At 36.7% G+C, this 20,000-nt stretch overlaps 1 protein-coding gene and 1 long non-coding RNA gene across 13 annotated transcripts in view; one reads left to right on the forward strand and one right to left on the reverse strand.

Moving 5' to 3' along the window:
• Positions 1-17,091, reverse strand: part of LOC138054540 (tetratricopeptide repeat protein 28-like) — a 46,139-nt gene extending 29,048 nt beyond the window's left edge. For 5 of the 12 annotated variants that reach the window (XR_011133281.1, XR_011133282.1, XM_068901048.1 and 2 more), the window contains exons 1-5: positions 16,687-17,091; positions 15,882-15,929; positions 14,930-14,975; positions 14,620-14,668; positions 13,890-13,937 (exon numbers count right to left, since the gene is read on the reverse strand). The gene's annotated coding sequence lies outside the window, so the exon portion shown is untranslated. Of the gene's footprint in view, positions 538-8,017; positions 8,252-13,630; positions 13,680-13,889; positions 13,938-14,452; positions 14,591-14,619; positions 14,669-14,929; positions 14,976-15,396; positions 15,623-15,881; positions 15,930-16,686 lie in introns of those variants that run through there. The other 7 variants (XR_011133284.1, XR_011133283.1, XR_011133285.1 and 4 more) reach the window with 6 other exon arrangements.
• LOC138054546 (uncharacterized) overlaps positions 14,726-20,000 on the forward strand; it is a 9,788-nt gene continuing 4,513 nt past the window's right edge. The window contains exon 1 of the long non-coding RNA XR_011133293.1: positions 14,726-15,103. This is a non-coding gene — a long non-coding RNA (uncharacterized lncRNA). The remainder of the gene's footprint in view (positions 15,104-20,000) is intronic.

Genomic DNA, 20,000 nt, shown 5'->3' on the forward strand with positions numbered 1-20,000 from the left:
CCAACAATATTTTAAAACTATTTGCAAGATTTCACCCGCTTGGGAAAATCAACAAACAACAAATACGGTTTAATCAGGGCGCTTGTAATTCCATCTTGATAATTTAAATAAAATACGAGTAAAGCTTGCTGTTAATACTCTGTCCGAAAAAGTTTGCAAGGACATGGCTTTGCATGAAAACACCACAGAAAAGATACAAGAACTTATGAAAATGTGAAATGCTTTGGAATGTCTTCAAAGATAACAGTCCACTGCAGTCAATAACAGATCAACGTCTTACCAACTTAACCCAGCTACTTAATTACTTTAAAGCTTGGAAACAAACATTCCACAGAAGGACAGATGTGTAAGAACACTTCATAACATGGCAAACAATGTTTGATCTCGAGGTAATATATAGACTAAACTTAAAATGGATCACAGCAAAACAATGCAAAACTGATAAGTTATTGTAAATACCATGTCCTTGCCCCCTTAGGTATAACTATGCAAAAAAGCCATACTATTCCATGGCAACTCCTTCATATTTTGTACCATCTGAGGACAAAGCAATGATTCCAGTTCCTTGTAGAATATCCTCCCGTGAAGAAAAGCAATTTGTAGCCTATCACTACTGCTACGTTTTAAGACTCCCCATCCTCTCCCAAACCGCATATTGTTTTCTTTGCCTTTGTGCAGTTTGGCCCCAACAAATAAGCTAACCTGGGGCTGATCAATATGATCACATTTTGTTCCACAGTGTGAAACATAAATAAAATAATTAAGAGCATGAGCCCTGGAACATACCATAAAAAATAACAATGACTGTATTTATTGTTAGGCTTGACTAGCAACACCACACAGAGAACTTAAAAAATATAGCATAACTATTTGACACTCAAGGATCACAGGCATCTATTTTTGGGGGTCTGAGGGCTTATTTAAAGAAAAGAAAAAAAAATGTGTCCGATCTAGCCCTTTTACTCAATCAAATAGTACATATCAATACAGTAACTCTCTCTTTCATATTGTTTTCAAGGTGTCAGTAAAAGGCCTTAATTTAAAGGACTTCTACATCTGCATCTAGTGAGTACATATTCCAGAACTCGGCAAGGTCCCTTTTTGACTTGTGGCTGTTTCTGCTTAGGTGGCCTCATACACCACGAGCCTTTTTGGAGATATCACCGCCAAGCCGGCCACGTATGCTGAATAATTTTTATGGTCAAATATTTGTTAATCCCTCCTACGTGATTCAGTTTTTCATACATGTACTATCTGGCTGTTTCTGTGATTAAAGTTTTTAATTTCACACAGAATTTGTTTCATTTGTTAGCCTTATTTTGGGGTTGAGAGTTTGCTTTGTAAATTTCTCCCCCTCATTCTACAGACTAACCCTAACTTTTGTGTATGATGTTTCCCCAACTCAGCCACCATTCACACACAATATTCCCCTCAAACTACAATCGTGGTCAAAAGTTGTTGGGAAGGTTGTGGGCATCAGGTCACTTCACACCTAATTCGATTTTTCTAAGTATTGACTGAAGTATTTGGGAAATACCATGCTCTTGTGGCCCCCCTCCCCCATATTCAATGTTGGAGTTCTTCAGGTAAGAAAAGTCACCATTTTTTTCCCCTGGAAAATCCAACATTGAAAAGGGGGAGGGGGGTATCTGTAAAATGAAGTTACCTTCCCAACACTTTTGTCCATGATTGTCTGAAAACAACTGTAAACAGTTTTTGGCGTATAACACAAAATTTACGGAAGATATGCAGTTCTTATTCTGCATAATTACGGTTCCATGGATTATCTTTATTGTCGTTGTTTTTGGGCACCATTCTCAGAACATGGAATTTGCTAAAGCCACCTATGTGCTCAGTCCGAGGAATGGTTTTCCGTGACACAATATTGCGTTACAACAGTATCTTAGGACCGATTGCGCTTCGACCTTTTTCAGACATTAATCGCTCACCAAGACATGTAAACCATGTGTTTGGAACTAAAAATTTGTTGTTGTACTATTTTTTTTCCCGGTTTATTAAGTAAATGCATTTTTAGATGGCCTTCAGGTGATATAGCGAGAGTGAATAATGAACGCTTGCATGCGTATGATTTCCCGATAATTAACACTTTAAAGTTACATATGTAAGGCTTTAAATTCTTGGCGTCTCGTGAATATGAAGTTCCTTAGAGTTTGGCATCACAAGAAGCAAGGTATGAAACGTTAATAATCAAAACGAACAAGAAATGTTGCATTTGTGTGTCATGCCGCGTAAAAAGTTACATCTTGTTAATTCATCTTCTTGCCGTACGTTAATAAATGACTACAAAACGGTGTTTCACACAGTACTCCACAAGTATGTGGGAATTTTCGAGGCTAATGCGGTACGTTTCGATACAACTTGAATGGTTATGGATAGAATTTAATACTGCAAAGTAAGTGATTGTGAATTTGTCCCTTGGAATAAAGAAATTCCTTCATTTTGAACAGTACTCCCTTCTATTGCGGGAACTTAAAAGATTAATTGAGTAATAAGTTGTCATTTAAATTCGTTCCATGGAGTACTGTAGAAATAGTGTTTAAAGCCAAACTTTACAGTCTGCAATCCTATGAAAAACAAAGTTTGGATTACAATGGTCATTACTAAGCGCTTAGTTGAACCCAAAGACAAACAAAATAGCGACATTTTCCTCGGAATGTATGGAGTACTGTTGAGGAGAACTGTGTAGCATTGACTGTATGACTGTAACCTGATCCTCGAGGCTACACACAGGGTTCAATAGTATATGAAGAGCCACTTACGACCTATCCTAGCAAAATCTATCTCGTATTTATAGCAAATATTGCATATCTAACAACAGCAAATAGATATATGGTACAGCTCACCGGGAATTATTCTTATTCATTTCGTAAACATCCCACGTTACTATTTGCGAGATTATCAAAAAGAAAATATGAAGACGTTATTTGAGCTTGATTTCAGAAAAAACTTGAACAAAACGTATCGAAATGCCAATATTTTGCCACTTCTTCGAGTTTCTGTTAAAAGAATGAAACCACGTGTATAAAATCGCATGTATTGCGCTTCGACCTTTTTCAGACAATCGTGATCAAAAGTTGTTGGGAAGGTTGTGGGCATCAGGTCACTTCACACCTAATTCGATTTTTCTAAGTATTGACTGAAGTATTTGGGAAATACCATGCTCTTGTGGCCCCCCTCCCCCATATTCAATGTTGGAGTTCTTCAGGTAAGAAAAGTCACCATTTTTTTCCCCTGGAAAATCCAACATTGAAAAGGGGGAGGGGGGTATCTGTAAAATGAAGTTACCTTCCCAACACTTTTGCCCATGATTGTACCTGCTAATTTGTGAATGTTTTAGTTAGTGGAGAGAAACCCCTTCTTGTAACGAGGATTCTTTTATCAACACCAATTAAGAAAGCTACAAAGGTTGCTAGGTTAACTGCTGCTTCATGTATTACTATTAAATAACCAATCTTAATTTCACTTGGACAGTTCATCTTTAATTTAATATGGCTCCTTCGTGGGGCACCAGACACAAATGGTAACATAATTATTGTTTAACTACTGTTTGCAAGACGTTTGTTTTGGTGTGATATTGTTTCTTGTCGCCTGTATCCATTATTTTATGTCATACGTATTTCGTACACGTAGTAGATGTTTTTGCCATACATTCCGACTCCCCTCAGAGGGTTTTTGATTCAAATGCTTAACCACTCTGCAAAATTCCAGTCTTATTGATCGAGTTATAGAGACTATAATCCAAAAAAATACATTTATCACTCTTTTGTAAAGGTCATTCAAAAAATGAGGGCGCTAGCATTTATGACTTTGTAATATCTTGTCTCATACTTCCAGTTTCATTTTTTTTTTTTTTTTTGATTTTGCAAATTAGAAGATTGTAGGACTTATTTCCAGATAATTAATGGTAAGAGGTAACAATATTTAGCTCTATGTCCTCTATTTTCTATTTTGTTTGAAAAGACAGAGAACGAATCGAACACCTTACGCGGATCTGTGATCAACTCTGCACAGTCTTCAGGTAAGAAAAAATAATTGGAAATGTGACAGTCAAGGCTTATATGAAAGAAAGCTTGTCGTCTATTTTGTGCTTCATTATTCAAGGAAACGGTTCTTCATGGAAACGGTTTGATCCTGAAATTTAGTTTGTTGCAATATTGCGCATATTTGAAACGACTGAGTTTCTTCTCTTCACGCACGTAATGAAATAGGAAGGGGTTTTTGCCTCTAATAGCAAATATGTTGTTTCAAAAAACTGTTCGCTGGAAAAGGTGGCCTTTATGAATTCATAATAATTATAGCGCGCTGTTACTTGGTGTAACAGCGAACTTGTTTTGACTGGGTGGCTTTAGAACGAGGAATATTCATAATAATTATTGCGTACATGCTTTTTTCTCTGTTGTAAAAGCGAACTTGTTTTGCGTGGTTGGCTTACAGAACGAGGAATATTCATGATAATTATTGCGTGCTTTTACTTGGTGTAAAAGCCAACTTGTTTTTTGTGGTTGGCTTTCGAACGAGGAATATTCATAATAATTATTGCGTACATGCTTTTTCTTTGTTGTAAAAGCCAACTTGTTTTGCGTGGTTGGCTTACAGAACGAGGAATATTCATGATAATTATTGCGTACATGCTTTTTCTTTGTTGGCTTACAGAACGAGGAATATTCATAATAATTATAGCGCGCTTTTCCTTGGTGTAAATTGTTTTGAGTGCTTGGCTTATAATATTCATAATAATTATAGCCCGGTATTACCTTGTGTAAAAGCCAACTTGTTTTGCGTGGTTGGCTTACAGAACGAGGAATATTCATAATAATTATAGCGCGCTTTTACTTGGTGTAAATTGTTTTGAGTGCTTGGCTTATAATATTCATAATAATTATAGCCCGCTATTACTTGGTGTAAAAGCGAACTTGTTTTGCGTGGTTGGCTTACAGAACGAGGAATATTCATGATAATTATTGCGTGCTTTTACTTGGTGTAAAAGCGAACTTGTTTTTTGTGGTTGGCTTTCGAACGAGGAATATTCATAATAATTATTGCGTACATGCTTTTAATTTGTTGTAAAAGCCAACTTGTTTTGCGTGGTTGGCTTACAGAACGAGGAATATTCATAATAATTATAGCGCGCTTTTACTTGGTGTAAATTGTTTTGTGTGCTTGGCTTATAATATTCATAATAATTATAGCGCGCTATTACTTGGTGTAAAAGCGAACTTGTTTTGCGTGGTTGGCTTACAGAACGAGGAATATTCATGATAATTATTGCGTGCTTTTACTTGGTGTAAAAGCGAACTTGTTTTTTGTGGTTGGCTTTCGAACGAGGAATATTCATAATAATTATTGCGTACATGCTTTTTCTTTGTTGTAAAAGCCAACTTGTTTTGCGTGGTTGGCTTACAGAACGAGGAATATTCATAATAATTATAGCGCGCTTTTACTTGGTGTAAATTGTTTTGTGTGCTTGGCTTATAATATTCATAATAATTATAGCGCGCTATTACTTGGTGTAAAAGCGAACTTGTTTTGCGTGGTTGGCTTTAGAACGAGGAATATTCATAATAATTATAGCGCGCTTTTACTTGGTGTAAATTGTTTTGTGTGCTTGGCTTATAATATTCATAATAATTATAGCGCGCTATTACTTGGTGCAAAAGCGAACTTGTTTTGCGTGGTTGGCTTACAGAACGAGGAATATTCATAATAATTATTGCGTACATGCTTTTTCTTTGTTGTAAAAGCCAACTTGTTTTGCGTGGTTGGCTTACAGAACGAGGAATATTCATGATAATTATTGCGTACATGCTTTTTCTTTGTTGTAAAAGCCAACTTGTTTTGCGTGGTTGGCTTACAGAACGAGGAATATTCATAATAATTATTGCGTACATGCTTTTTCTTTGTTGTAAAAGCCAACTTGTTCTGCGTGGTTGGCTTACAGAAGGAGGAATATTCATAATAATTATAGCGCGCTTTTACTTGGTGTAAATTGTTTTGGGTGCTTGGCTTATAATATTCATAATAATTATAGCCCGCTATTACTTAGTGCAAAAGCGAACTTGTTTTGCGTGGTTGGCTTACAGAACGAGGAATATTCATAATAATTATTGCGTACATGCTTTTTCTTTGTTGTAAAAGCCAACTTGTTTCGCGTGGTTGGCTTACAGAACGAGGAATATTCATGATAATTATTGCGTGCTTTTACTTGGTGTAAAAGCCAACTTGTTTTTTGTGGTTGGCTTTCGAACGAGGAATATTCATAATAATTATTGCGTACATGCTTTTTCTTTGTTGTAAAAGCCAACTTGTTTTGCGTGGTTGGCTTACAGAACGAGGAATATTCATGATAATTATTGCGTGCTTTTACTTGGTGTAAAAGCCAACTTGTTTTGCGTGGTTGGCTTACACAACGAGGAATATTCATAATAATTACTGCGTACATGCTTTTTCTTTGTTGTAAAAGCCAACTTGTTTTGCGTGGTTGGCTTACAGAACGAGGAATATTCATAATAATTATAGCGCGCTTTTACTTGGTGTAAATTGTTTTGTGTGCTTGGCTTATAATATTCATAATAATTATAGCGCGCTATTACTTAGCGTAAAAGCGAACTTGTTTTGCGTGGTTGGCTTACAGAACGAGGAATATTCATAATAATTATTGCGTGCTTTTACTTGGTGTAAAAGCGAACTTGTTTTTCGTGGTTGGCTTTCGAACGAGGAATATTCATAATAATTATTGCGCGCTATTACTTGGTGTAAAAGCGAACTTGTTTTGCGTGGTTGGCTTATAGAACGAGGAATATTCATAATAATTATTGCGTGCTTTAACTTAGTGTAAAGGCCAACTTATTTTGCGTGCTTGGCTTTAGAACGCGGACTATTCATCGTAATTACTGCGTGCTTTTACTTGGTCTAACAGCGGACTTGTTTTGTGTGGTTGGCTTATTAAACGAGGAATATTCATAATAATTATTGCGTGCTTTTACTTGGTGTAAAAGCGAACTTGTTTTGCGTGGTAAGCTTATAGAACGAGGAATATTTAATGGGTTGCCGTATGGCACTCCCAGTCGGAAAGTGTTTGGCATTTGTTCGGTGTTTTTTTTTTTTCTTCCGTGTCGGTAAAAGTCTTGCCTGTCACTCCCCTGGTAAGTGGTGGTGTGCATAGAGCCTTCTGCGCGTATTTTCTTAGGATCGAGAGGGTAGTGGAACTGCGTAGATTTCTCTGGTGGCAGGCTAAGTTAATGATTCTACTGTGTCCAATGGCGTCGAAAGTGATGTAACGCGAATGGCGTTTTAGTGGATCCTTAAACAAAATATACCCTTATGGAGCTCAATAATGGAAAGTCAGTTGGATAAACTAGGCAGGCGGTGAAAAACCAACACCTGGAATCTCAAAAGCGAAGAGTAATGGACCTCGACAACAATCTATCGCCCGTCGAGTCGAAATCAAAGTGAGCTGTATTTCTTAAAATAATATTTACCAATTGTGCTGTTATGTAGAACACTGAAATCAAATGGAAAATTCTCTGGTAACTTATGGGTTCAACAAAGACAGAGAACGAATCGAACACCTTCGATCACGTGGATCTGTGATCAACTCTGCACAATCTTCAGGTAAAAAAAAAATAATTGGAATTGTGACAGCCAAGGATTATTTGAAAGAAAGCTTGTCGTCTATTTTGTGCTTCATTATTCAAGGAAAAGGTTCTTCATGTAAACGGTTTGATCCTGAAATTTAGTTTGTTGCAATATTGCGCATATTTGAAACGACTGAGTTTCTTCTCTTCACGCACGTAATGAAATAGGAAGGGGTTTTTGCCTCTAATAGCAAATATGTTGTTTGTTTCCAAAATTGTTCGCTGGAAAAGGTGGCCTTTATGAATTCATCATGTTTTATGATATGCGAGCGTAACTGGATAGTTTTTATGGCAATAGTAAAGCATCATCTTGTCAAAATGAGGTTAGCGTCTTTCTGGTGTGTTAAGTTAATTAAATCGCGAGTTTGTATTTGCCGTCTGCCGCGTAACCTTGATTTCCATTCTCAAAATTACCTCCAGAACCTACTTTTTGCGTAGAATAAGCTTTTAGAATGATGTTCTTATTTTACATAAAGCAAGCTAACAAAATCTGTACCTTGCTGAGTTCGCATTTGTTAGCGTTAACAGTATTTTCGGTCCGATGCTTCTGTTTGATGAGGGGTATATTGTTTTGGTCTCCCATCCAAACACTAACCCTGCAAGACAGGGATTAACTTCAGTGAACTTTGGTATTACAAAGCTGTCAGATGTTCAGAGGGCACGCTTAAACTTGTGGTGTAAAGAAGTTGTTATCAACACGTCAGCCCAGAAGCCAATGTTTCTCGCTTCTCTTTTATTTGTTATTCTTCAGAGACTGGAATGCTGTAGTTCAATACCACACAATTCAGTGCCTTGTGATTTTCTGTAACACGTACCACAGGCAACCCAGTGTATGCTTCACGGAAGCATCTCGTTATAATAATTATTGCGTGCTTTTACTTGGTGTAAAAGCTAACTTGTTTTTGTGGTTGGCTTGTAGAACGAGGAATAATCATTATAATTATTGCGTGCCTTTACTTGGTGTGAAAGCGAACTTTTTTTTCACCAATAGAACCATTGGAATGACATAATTTTCTATTAGTACCAATCGTACCATTGGTACCAATGGACCATCGGAATTGCCCCGTAGGCTGTACCCAGCTAGATCACATGAGAAAATAGTTTCACCAGTAGAACCATTGGAATGACATCATTTTCTATTGGTACCATTGGTACGATTGGTACCAATAGACCATCATAATTGGGAAAATAGTGAAAGTCCCCTTAATGAAATGCATATTCACCAACAGAACCATTGGAATGACATTCTTTTGTATTGGTACCAATCCTACCATTGGTACCAATGGACTATCGGAATTGACGAATCGTATCCGTTTGTGTATATTGGACAAAACTAAATTGTGACGCAGATGAACAATAAAGTAGCTGCTATTTCCAAAATGATGGAATTACCTGGTGATACAAAACCTTGTCTTGGAGAGTAAATTTTTGACTCAGCAGAAACAATGGTCAACCCCGGGGTCAACCTCAAGAGTTTGGGCGATTGTGATCTTTGTTTTTGACTTTGCTCATTTATTGTCAAACTCTATAACACTTGACAGAAAAAGAAACTTACGAAAACCAGGTACCTTGCCATCATTTGACACAAAATTAATCACGGCGCCCGCTGAATTCCGGCGATGTCACTTTCGATTTTGCGATTAATTTGTGCAACCAAAAGTACAATAACAAAATTGAACGTAGCAAAAATCTCCCCAAAATGTTTGTCGCTGATCGTAACTTTTTATATTCTATATTCACGGTTCAAAGTTAATGTTGTTTTCATGTCGTAAATATGTTATTCTCGAACGACCGTCCAGGAAACTTCCTTCTGCTCTTTCTAAAAACTGTGTCTCAATTTACTTTTGCATCAATATTTGTTTTTGCATAGAGCAAGCTAACAAAATCTGTACCTTGCTGAGTTCGCATTGGTTAGCGTTAATAGTATTTTCGGTCCAATGCTCCTGTTTTACAAAGGGGTATATGTTTGAGGTCACCCATCCAGATACTAACCCAGCCGGACTCCTGGAATTAACTTTAGTAAACTTCAGTATTACAAAGCTGTCAGATGCTCAGAGGGCACGCTTAAACTTGAGGTGAAAGAAGATGTGAGGGAGCTTGAAAATTATCAACATGTCAGCCCAGAAGCCAATCTTTCTCACTTCCCATTTATTTTCTTCAATCTTTCTGGGTTCAGTACTTTGCTAGTAACCACATGTCTTCTCAGGCTATTTACCCAAGACTTCTATCATGGCACTACAATGATAGACAATACCAAATCAATATCGTGCACTGCTAGAGCTACATATTATGCAAGGACAACTTGAATCTCCTAGAAGACAACACACAGCTCAGTTGACATTTTAAATGGAATAAATTGCTGTTTTACTTCACTACCACATGTAAGCAATGCGTGTCTAAAATTTCCAAAGAGGACAGAAACTTCTTCTTTCCCGACAAATGATTAATTAATAGGCTGGTAGCCAGGTTTTTAACCTCAGAAAAGGATCTGTTCGTCGTGCGAACGTGTGAGGACCTGTGAGCCAAAGGGCCTCTGCTGGTATGACTTCTGGGTGACCCCTTAAATGGTCTTAATGACCCCCAAACTTGAAAAAAAATTGTCTGGAACTGTGCACGTACCACAGGCAACCCAGTGTACCCTCATGGAGGGTCTCGTTAAGTTTAAAACAAGAACCCAATTCAAAGATTTTGGCATGAATTAAATGCTTAGGTTCATGCAATAAAAATATGTAACTGCTTTAAAATCTGTCGTCTAATTGTTTTTGTCTGTGAGCTACGGTAATAACTGTTAATAGCTTGACTACAATGGATTTTTTGTAGTTTCCAGCACATTTCTGATTTGCTGGAATATTATTTTATAGGAGCAGGATAATTATGTATGTGTTGTGTATTTTCTGTTTCGAATCTACGTATAAACTATGTTGAAACCATTTTTATTTTTGGACACAAAAACCCCATAACATAGCCTTTACATATGCTCCGTAAAGGTTCCATTTGACTAGATAAAACATAGCATTTCCTTTCAAAATATATACATGAGGCATACGTATAACATAGCCTTTGAATAAGGCTTCTGTATCCAATTTATGTATATCATAACATACCATTTACATAAGGTCGTTAAATAGGATTTACATAGATTACACAGTGTCTGGTTCTACAAGGGAAGGTAAAAGACATGACTGCCTGATTACCACTAATGACAAAAACCTTTATAGTTAAACAAAGTATTCAATGATCTTTGGTAGTTCTTTATACAGACAAGAAAATGATGCCTGTTTTTGTTGTGCATTTGACTGCTTAGAGTAAGAAGCTTAGTAAAGTCACTCCTGATAAATTGAAAAAGTTACCAATGGCTGAATTGCCTTAAAGGAACCAAAAGTTAAAACCATCAAGGAATAAAATTAACTGGTGGGAAAAGGCCAAGGAAAATCATGAAAAACTGGAATATCCTTGAAAAAAGCTGGAAATTAATACACGATCTTCACATGCTTTCATTTAATAGCATGCAGGAATGTCTAGAAAATCTAGAAAGCAGCATTTGTAACAAGCTGGAAAAAGCTGGAAAAACCTGATTTGATCCCAGATTATGATTTCTGGAATAAAGCTGGCAATTTCTTCCCTAATTAGCATGTTTCATTAACATTCTAGAATTTTCTAGAATTTTCCAGAAAAGGAAACTGGTAAATTCCGGGAATTTCTAGAAATTTTTTTTGTCATATCCTAAGAAAAATTCTGGAAATAACCAGAATATTCCAGATTTGTTTTGCAAGGGTCTGTAATCAATCTAAAAAAGGTCAAGTTTTAAAATTTGGTCAAAATTCCAGTTTTGGTATATTGTACCGTTAACAGCGCTAAAGGGTGAATGAATTACTCTAGCTGTGCCATGTTGTTTTGATTTTCAAGTTACTCGTTCGTTATTTCAAAAAGAGCGATTCAAACAAGCGACATTTTGGAGTCGTTTTCACTCGCTCGCAAGGCCCCATACCGAAAAAGTCGCCGTCCAGGTAAAATAATTATCGAAACAAAGTAAAACATATTTTTCTGAAAATGGTTTTGGTAGTCCTTTATTGTGACAAATTTTGGCAATTTTCGATCTTTTTATCTTGCACGGTCTTAGGTGAAAATTGCTGAGAGGCGCTCTTAAATGTTCCTTACAAGGAGGTGAAACTCAAACTATAAACCAACGATATTATAGAAAACATACTGTAACTGACACAATGGTAAATTTTAAAAGTGTAATGCTAAACCGACATGATCAACTTGTTTGTTGAGTTTGACCGGTTTCATCTGCTCAATATGGAAGCTCTCCCTGTTTTTGAGTTGATAGAAAGAGGTAGCATTTTCACTAAATTCTAAGCAAGAAACATCGCAATTATCCTGACAATGTTTAGACAAACTAAGATGCTTGAAACAGAAATTTATTTTATCAAACGAGTTGATAAAGGTCGAATGGCCACCGTGAAAGATTTGGAAAGCTGACGTTTCGAGCGTTAGCCCTTCGTCGGAGCGAAAGAAAATATGATAATTTTTATCCCAGAAAAGGTGCTCATTTACACGTGTGTAGAAATGCCTGTTATGCACGTTATTTTCCTTGCCAAATTTTTTAACCTTCTCTTGCACAAAGTTCAATTTCCACTATGGAAGACCAAATATTTTCTTGGTCAATTTATGACAGCTGATGACATGCATCACAGGTCAACTTGCCAGTTTTCAAAATGCAGGGGTTTGTCTGCAAGCATTTCCTTCTTGTCTCGCCCCATTTTTCATAACTCTAAAAATTTTAATTTCATGTGGTTATCCACTGCCAAGTCTTTCGGTAAAACATTATCTAGTGGGAAATAACTTTCCAACACAAATCATTTATACCTACACAAACACAGTGGATCGAGATCGGGAACGAACAAATAAACAAAGCCACAATAAGCCAATGGATTTAACATAGTAAATTGATATTATTTACACTTGCTGAACAATAAAAACTATGGTAAATAGCTGATACATGAAGAAACATGCTTGCGAACTAAAAGGCAACGAAATTACCAACAAAACGAGTAGAATGACTTCAAATTGTAAACAAACTAAACAATGTCGTAATCCAAGAACTATTATATGAAGCATGGATTTGAAAAAAGCAAGAGCTTCAAATTACATATTGCACAATAATCCCACAATAGTACATTGAAACTAGTAATTGTGAAATAATGGTAACAAACGGATCATTTGGAATCAAATGCAATTAAAAGGATACAAAGCAGGAGACAAAAATACAGCAATTACTCATTGGAAAACACCAAAAATATTCAAGGCGCAAATCACATGCTGTGCCAGACTAAAGGTCAACATAGATAAATAAAGCTAGACAATAGCAAATGAAATTTTGCAATCACTGCTAAGAACTAAAATCAAGAACAGAAAGCTATATGTAGTAACTAAACTAAAGGCTACGCATAAATAAAGAAATAGAAAAATACGGATAACATACCAAATGTTATTGATAACTACACACCTCAGAAGACTTGGAAAATGACTTGTCTTTAAGACTGACACTCTTCAGATAAATTAACTGAACCGACTGAACTTACTTCAAGTAAATGGTAGCCAATTTACAATGGATTTTAGGAAAATAGAAAACTAACTAAAAACCAAATAAGGCTAGGGGGTAAATCTACTACCCACTAATACAGGATTTACCTAAGGGAAGAAGGAGTTTACCACTCCTACACAACAGGAATTAGGTAAGAGAAATGTGTGGGGATAACACAACTACACAAGCAAAAATATGAGGAAATTGAGTAATTATGGGTAAACAAGCAAATAATAGTAATTAGGATAATGAAAAGAAGTTGAAAATAATTGGAATAAAATAAACACAAAATGAACACAAGTGACCTAGTCACTGTCTCACAGTTCAATCAAACGACAGACAAATAACTTATTACAGGTACACCCAGCAAGCTAATATTACTTAATACCTTGCAATGTTCCTTTTTAAAACCTTTTGAGCAGGAATAATGAATCTGGCTGAAAAAATTATTTACGGGATAAATAATACTGGTGGATCATTTGGAAGCATCATTTGCAACTAATCATGAGTGACTGTGAGCACTTCAGAAAATAAACTTGTAAGGAATTCTGACAAAAAGTAACGCAAAATTTGTCAGAACTGGTTTATTACACATAAATTATTACTTGTTCGTGTTATAAAGAAACGAGAAACAGTGAGCAACTTACCAAAATGGATGCTAATCGACGCGAGGTCCTTGAAAACAAGAAATGACTCTGCAAAATATGATTTAATGTGGTTATCCATGCATTATCGAATCTTGTAGGAAAACTTTTAACTTTCATAACAAAATTCCCTTATGCCTAGTATGCATTAAAAATGTAGAACAGGAGCGGAAAGCTGAAAATTCTCAAGAGAACTAACAAATGGAGCAGCAAGGAGAAGTCATTTCATACTCGAGCAAACAGCGCAACTGATCAGTGAAGCAGTCCAATTTGAACACTCATCGAGGTGAGATGACTGTTCAATTGCTCCGAAAAACTCAAGTAATGGTTTCGTTCGGCGAGGTTCAAAGTCGTTATGAGAACGGGTACATTATACGATGCTCCGATCTTGCTTAGCTTTAAGTAAGACTTTAAAGCGAGTAGACATTAATTAAATAAGGGTTTGTTATGGCTAAAACTGATTGAATGCATTCTTCATCGTCATTTGCTTTGTGACACCCTCAATTTTGAATCTAAAAACCCTCTCTGTTCAGAAACAATTCAAGATACATCATTTACTTACTTACTTTCTCCATGTGCAAGAAAAGAATGGAGGGCAGTTTTTACATTGTAGTTCGATCACACAAGAAACAAATAATTTAGCACCGTGACACCTCAAGCTAATTGTTACTTATTATCTTGCAACGACAGACAAATATCTGATTACACCCAGCAAGCTAATATTACCAAATACCTTGCAATGTTCCTCTTCAAAACCTTCTGAGCAGGAAAAATGAATCCGGCTGAACAAAACATTAAGGGATAAATAATACTGTCTAGTGGATCATTTGGGTGCGTCATTCGCAACTGATCATGAGTGACGGTGATCATGATCACTTTAGAAAATAAACATATCAGGAATTCTGACATAGTCACTAACTTGATCCAAACTGAGTAAAGAGAAAACAACAAAAAGTAACGCAAAATTCGTCAGAACTGGTTTATCACACATAAATTATTACTTGTTCGTGTTATTAAGAAATGAGTAACAGTGAGCAACTTACCAAAATGGGTGCTAATCGACGTGAGGCTCGACAACAAGAAATGACTCTGCAAAATTTGATGATTTAATGTGGTTATCCATTTTAACTTTCATAACACAAATCATTTATGCCTAGTATGCAAAAAGAGTGGAACTGGAGCGGAAAGCTGAAAAGTTCTCAAGAGAACGGATCGAGGTGAGATGACTCTTCATGATTGCTAGGAACAACTCAAAAAATACATGGTTTCGCTCGGCAAGGTTCAAAGTTGTGATGAGAACGCATACATTATACGAGGCTCTGGTCTTGCTTAGCTTTATGTAAGGCTTTAAAGCGAGTAGACATAAAGAGTTTGTCATGGCTAAAACTGATTGAATGCTTTCTCAATCGTCATTTTGCTTTGTGGCACCCTCAAGTTTGAATCTAAGCGAATTCAAAAACTAAAACCTTCTCTGTTCAGGAATAATTCAAGATACATATCATTTACTTACTTTCTCAGAATGGTGGGCAGTTCATGGTTCCATCACACAAGAAACAAATAATTTATTACACCCTCAGGCTAATGTTACTTATTACCTTGATATGTTCCTCGAGTCGTCGCAAATGAATTAATGGCAAGCAACATTGGTTGATTGTTTGCGTGCGCGGTGCGTGCCTGCGTTCGTGACAACCAGCCAAGCTTCTGAATGATCGTGATCACTCAGAAAATAAACAGTTAAGTTATGCATAAAAGGAATGTGTGCCGACATAGTTACTGACTTTAATCCAACGAAAAGAAAAGAGAGGCGAGTAGGAAATTTATTACGCATGCATTATTTGTTCTTGCTATTAAACAATGAGAAACAGTAAAGAGTTTAATTTAAAGCAGGCTTATAAGGCATATTATGTGATCACAATGTACAACTAATTAAAGAACAGAAAGCAGTATAGTTCAATCAAACAACAAAAAAATAATCAATTAGGAGTGTCTCATTACCTGGCAAAGTCTTCGTTGGAACGTGTTGAGCAGGAACAAGGAACCCAGCTACAAATAAATTAATGGTAATCAATATCGGTGGATTGTTTGCGTGCGTGCGTCAGTTACAACTGAATGACCGTGACCGCTACAAAATAAATGTAAAAACAATACCGACATACACGCATGATGGAAATGTGTAATGGGCCCGAGGGAAGGAGTTGATGCAACACAAGTTGCATTGACAACGGGCAACGGGGGTAGGACAACTTTAAAATCAGAGTCCTGGGCAGGAATCCAACCTACGACCAACAACCTACGAATAACATTTTTGGAAAAAATAATTAAGACCTATAATAAACTTGCATTGATTAAAAACAAAAAAAGAGATCTTACCTATTGGAGACTTTCCAAAACCTCTAGTCTGGTATGTAACGGTAAATGAACTCGTTGTATTGACTTCATACCCCTTTATAAGTTTGAAAGCATCTTCCAAGTTCGTAACATAATCCCGAATAATCAGAAAAGCTCTCAGAGAACAGTTGACTCCATGACGGCGTGTTTACCGCCATTTCCTTCGAATTTGGCATGTATCTTTGTTTACAGCGTCCGGAAACAGCAAAGATCGCTGTAAAAAGCCCTATTATTCCCACCTCTCCCCTCCCCAATCATCGAGACATGACCTAGCTCCGGTCCTTGTTATTTAAGAAATGATCAAGGCATCATTTAAATAACAATGACTGTAGCGGAAACACGAGAGAAAACTAGTGTTCACACAGTAAAGGTCAGAGATTTTATTTAAAAAGCATTCTTCCTGCCGACTTACCCGTGAAATCATTCGAAACGCTCTTCAGAACATTTTCCAGACTAAATACACTATGTATCCTACAAGTGGAGCACTCTACTCTTTCGCCGCCATTTTGATGAGCTTCAAGGGCATTTTTATGGGAAAATCCGCATGACACTTCGAGAATCGCGGACTCAACCTGGTCCAGGTCATTGTTATCTAGGCAGACAAAGCTAAGGATGCGAGAGCGCGTGACGTCACGCTATTTTGAGACAGTCAACGAATCGAGGAAAATGTTCCATTAAAACTTCAAATCGCGTTGTTTCTTTTCGAAAACTCATTTATGGACAGCTAGATAAATAAAGTTCACTCAGCTACTATTTTCTACGTTGTCCTGGATGATTTGATGGTTTTTTGGGACGCTTCGATTTCCTCTTCAGATCACACGCGTCGTCACATACGATATAAATAGTCTATTTGCAACGAGGTTATGCGCATGCCTTGTGCATGCATCAAATGGGACATTCTCGTTCCCAGAGCTGCGATCCTCTTGGCCAGCGCCTCGGATCGAGAGCTCTGGCAAGCTCTGGCCGGTGATGGCCGGTTCCAATTTAACAGTCCGCGATTCACGGACTTCCGATCGTTCTGCGCAATCTCGATTTTTTTTCAAAATGGCGGACCAAGCCAAGTCTCTTACACGAGGCGTTGAATCATGGAATGGAAATTCTAGATTTAAGCGACATCACATTGAAAGGAAAGAAGTACGAGGGTTTGAAGCTATCTGTGCTTGTCATTTCGCCGTTAAATACCTCAAATACACGATCAAATTTTTAAGATGAGAGAGGGAGGACTGAATTTTAAAAGAGGGTTCGGTTGACCGGAGCTGACGACAGGGATCAAGTTGCACTGAATTAAATGCTGTACGTGTTAAATACATCCGAGTGATAATACTTTCGCATGTGAAATGTTCTAAGCTCTATTGAAGTAGAGACAATAATATTATAATGCGTAAGTAAACAACCTTGAAATTAGCATTTATTACTAAAAATAAATGATCACATATACTGGTGATAAATTATTTTCTTATGTTTTGCAGCTAAAAGCCTGCCTAATGGTCCTAATGTTACCAATTTTGTCTGTTGCTTGGGAATTATGTATACTTTTTTTATCAACTTGTAATAATCATAATAAACACTACTTTATTTAAGTGTCAATGGATTTAGCACTAGAGAACTAATTGGAGAAACTAATGAAATTAACTCAAATCAAATATGTTTTTTGTGGATGTGGTAAAACCGGAGTACCCGGAGAAAAACCTTCCGCAATAGAGAAGAGAACCAACAAACTCAACCCACATATGATGCTGAGTTTGGGAATTGAATCCAGACCACATTAGTGGGACGCAAGTGCTCTTACCACTGCACCACTCCTGCTCCATGACTGACTGGATCAAATCTGTATATTTGCACCCAGTAGTCAATTTACTTTGTAACTGTTGAACTTCAAAGTTAAATTTAAGTTAAAATGAATCCAACCTAAATAATTATTGTTTGATTCCCAATAATTTCCTTTGTATTTTAAACCTACTGATGATAAATAATGATGTTGGGAGACAAATCTTGATCAAAATGTAACTACATGCAGGGTGAAGTCATTTAAGTTGCCTGAATTTCACATAAATATTAATGTGTTTACATATTTTTAGAAAATATATATCATTGGACACCTTGTTCTTACATCTTGGCACTAGCAAAACTGAGGAACTATATCACTCTTTTTGCACAGCTTCTTGCACTGGTCGTTGATATCCTTAAGGGTAACTGCCTTAATTGGATCTCCAAAAACCATGTCTTCCATCACAATGTTTCAAAATCTGGAGAGGTTTTGCTCCACTATTCATCATTGTTGACAGTTGTTTGATATAATCACTGTTTTATTCAGTTAACAAATGATACAAAATACCATTAATATTTTTAATGTGAATTTTAACAATGATTGATCACAAATAAATTATTATTCATGGTCTTCATCTTCAGTTTGTTGGTTTGGGCAAATTATTGAAAGTAATAAGATAAATGACTAACTTTGTTGTTCTAAGAGTTATCATAATTTTATTATTATTGCCAATAACAGGCACACTGTATTTTGCGTGTGAATATCATTGCACATTCTAAATTATAAAATAATTAGGATAGTACACGCACTCCCATTAATATTGGTCAATAGCTGTGTTTAGATGAGAGTATGTAAACACAGCTGTGACATCACACGAATTTTGATTGGTTATGTGTTGTCAGACGCATGTTTTGATTGGCTGGTTGGAAATATGGGCGTGTATGTTATGCAAACCCTCGACTGTGTCTCTGGTTTGCATAACTGTCGAGAATTCTCCCAACTGCGCTTGGCATTTAGATGAGGCTATGTAAACATGGAAAACGTCCTCTATTGCTTAAATAACACAACAAAATATAACTTTTTGATCGGTTGCTTTATCTCAAGAGAAGCACTTCTAGAAGGCAGTTTTCTATTAAGCAATGGCCATTGAAGCATATTCAACCAAGCCTTTGCCTGTTGGGTGCATCTGGCAAAATAGTCCAAAATGCATGTGGGGCTTCTTTTTTATGGTGCAAACAGGGACAGTCTGAATTATGTTGATCTCTTTTTAGCCAACATTCGCTCTGACGAAGGGCTAACACTCGAAACGTCAGCTTTCCAAATCATTCATGGTGGTAATTCGACCTTTATCAAAATATTTGATAAAGCCAAATTTTCCTGTTCACCGTGACACTGTATGCAATCAATGTAACATGGAGACAATTTAGCATGTAACGGGGTCCCTCATGCGTGAACCCAAGTGTTGACGCCTGTCGAAGAATAGGTTATTGGCTAAGCTCTTCTGACCCTACAATTTACCAGTTTAATAAATTATATACTAGCCCAAAACAGCGATGTGAAAGTTAACCAACAGGTACCCAATTTACCGTGGCCATAATAATCCTCTGAAAATGAGAACCCAAAAAGTGTTTTTCAGTAGCTGTGTACCAGCAGGAGAATCCTTCAAGCTCTCCTCTGGATAAGAAACTATCCAGAAGATGCAGGTTGTCAAGATCACTTGAGATTGAACTTGACAGGAATTTATCCATTTTTTGGATAGCCCCCCTCCTCCTCTTTATCCCCATTTTTCATCAGGGGTTGCTCGCAACTGAAGCCTTTTGTATCAACCTTAGTTGTATGATTTTCTTATAACTAATGCAAACTGGACATGGAAGGAATCAAGTTCCAACTTTAATGCGATATTACACAAAGAAAATACTTACAAATTTCATTATTGCAATAAGAGAATGCAACAAAAA

This window comes from Montipora capricornis, chromosome 6 (assembly GCF_036669925.1).
Source record: "Montipora capricornis isolate CH-2021 chromosome 6, ASM3666992v2, whole genome shotgun sequence".
NCBI classification, from domain to species: domain Eukaryota; kingdom Metazoa; phylum Cnidaria; class Anthozoa; order Scleractinia; family Acroporidae; genus Montipora; species Montipora capricornis.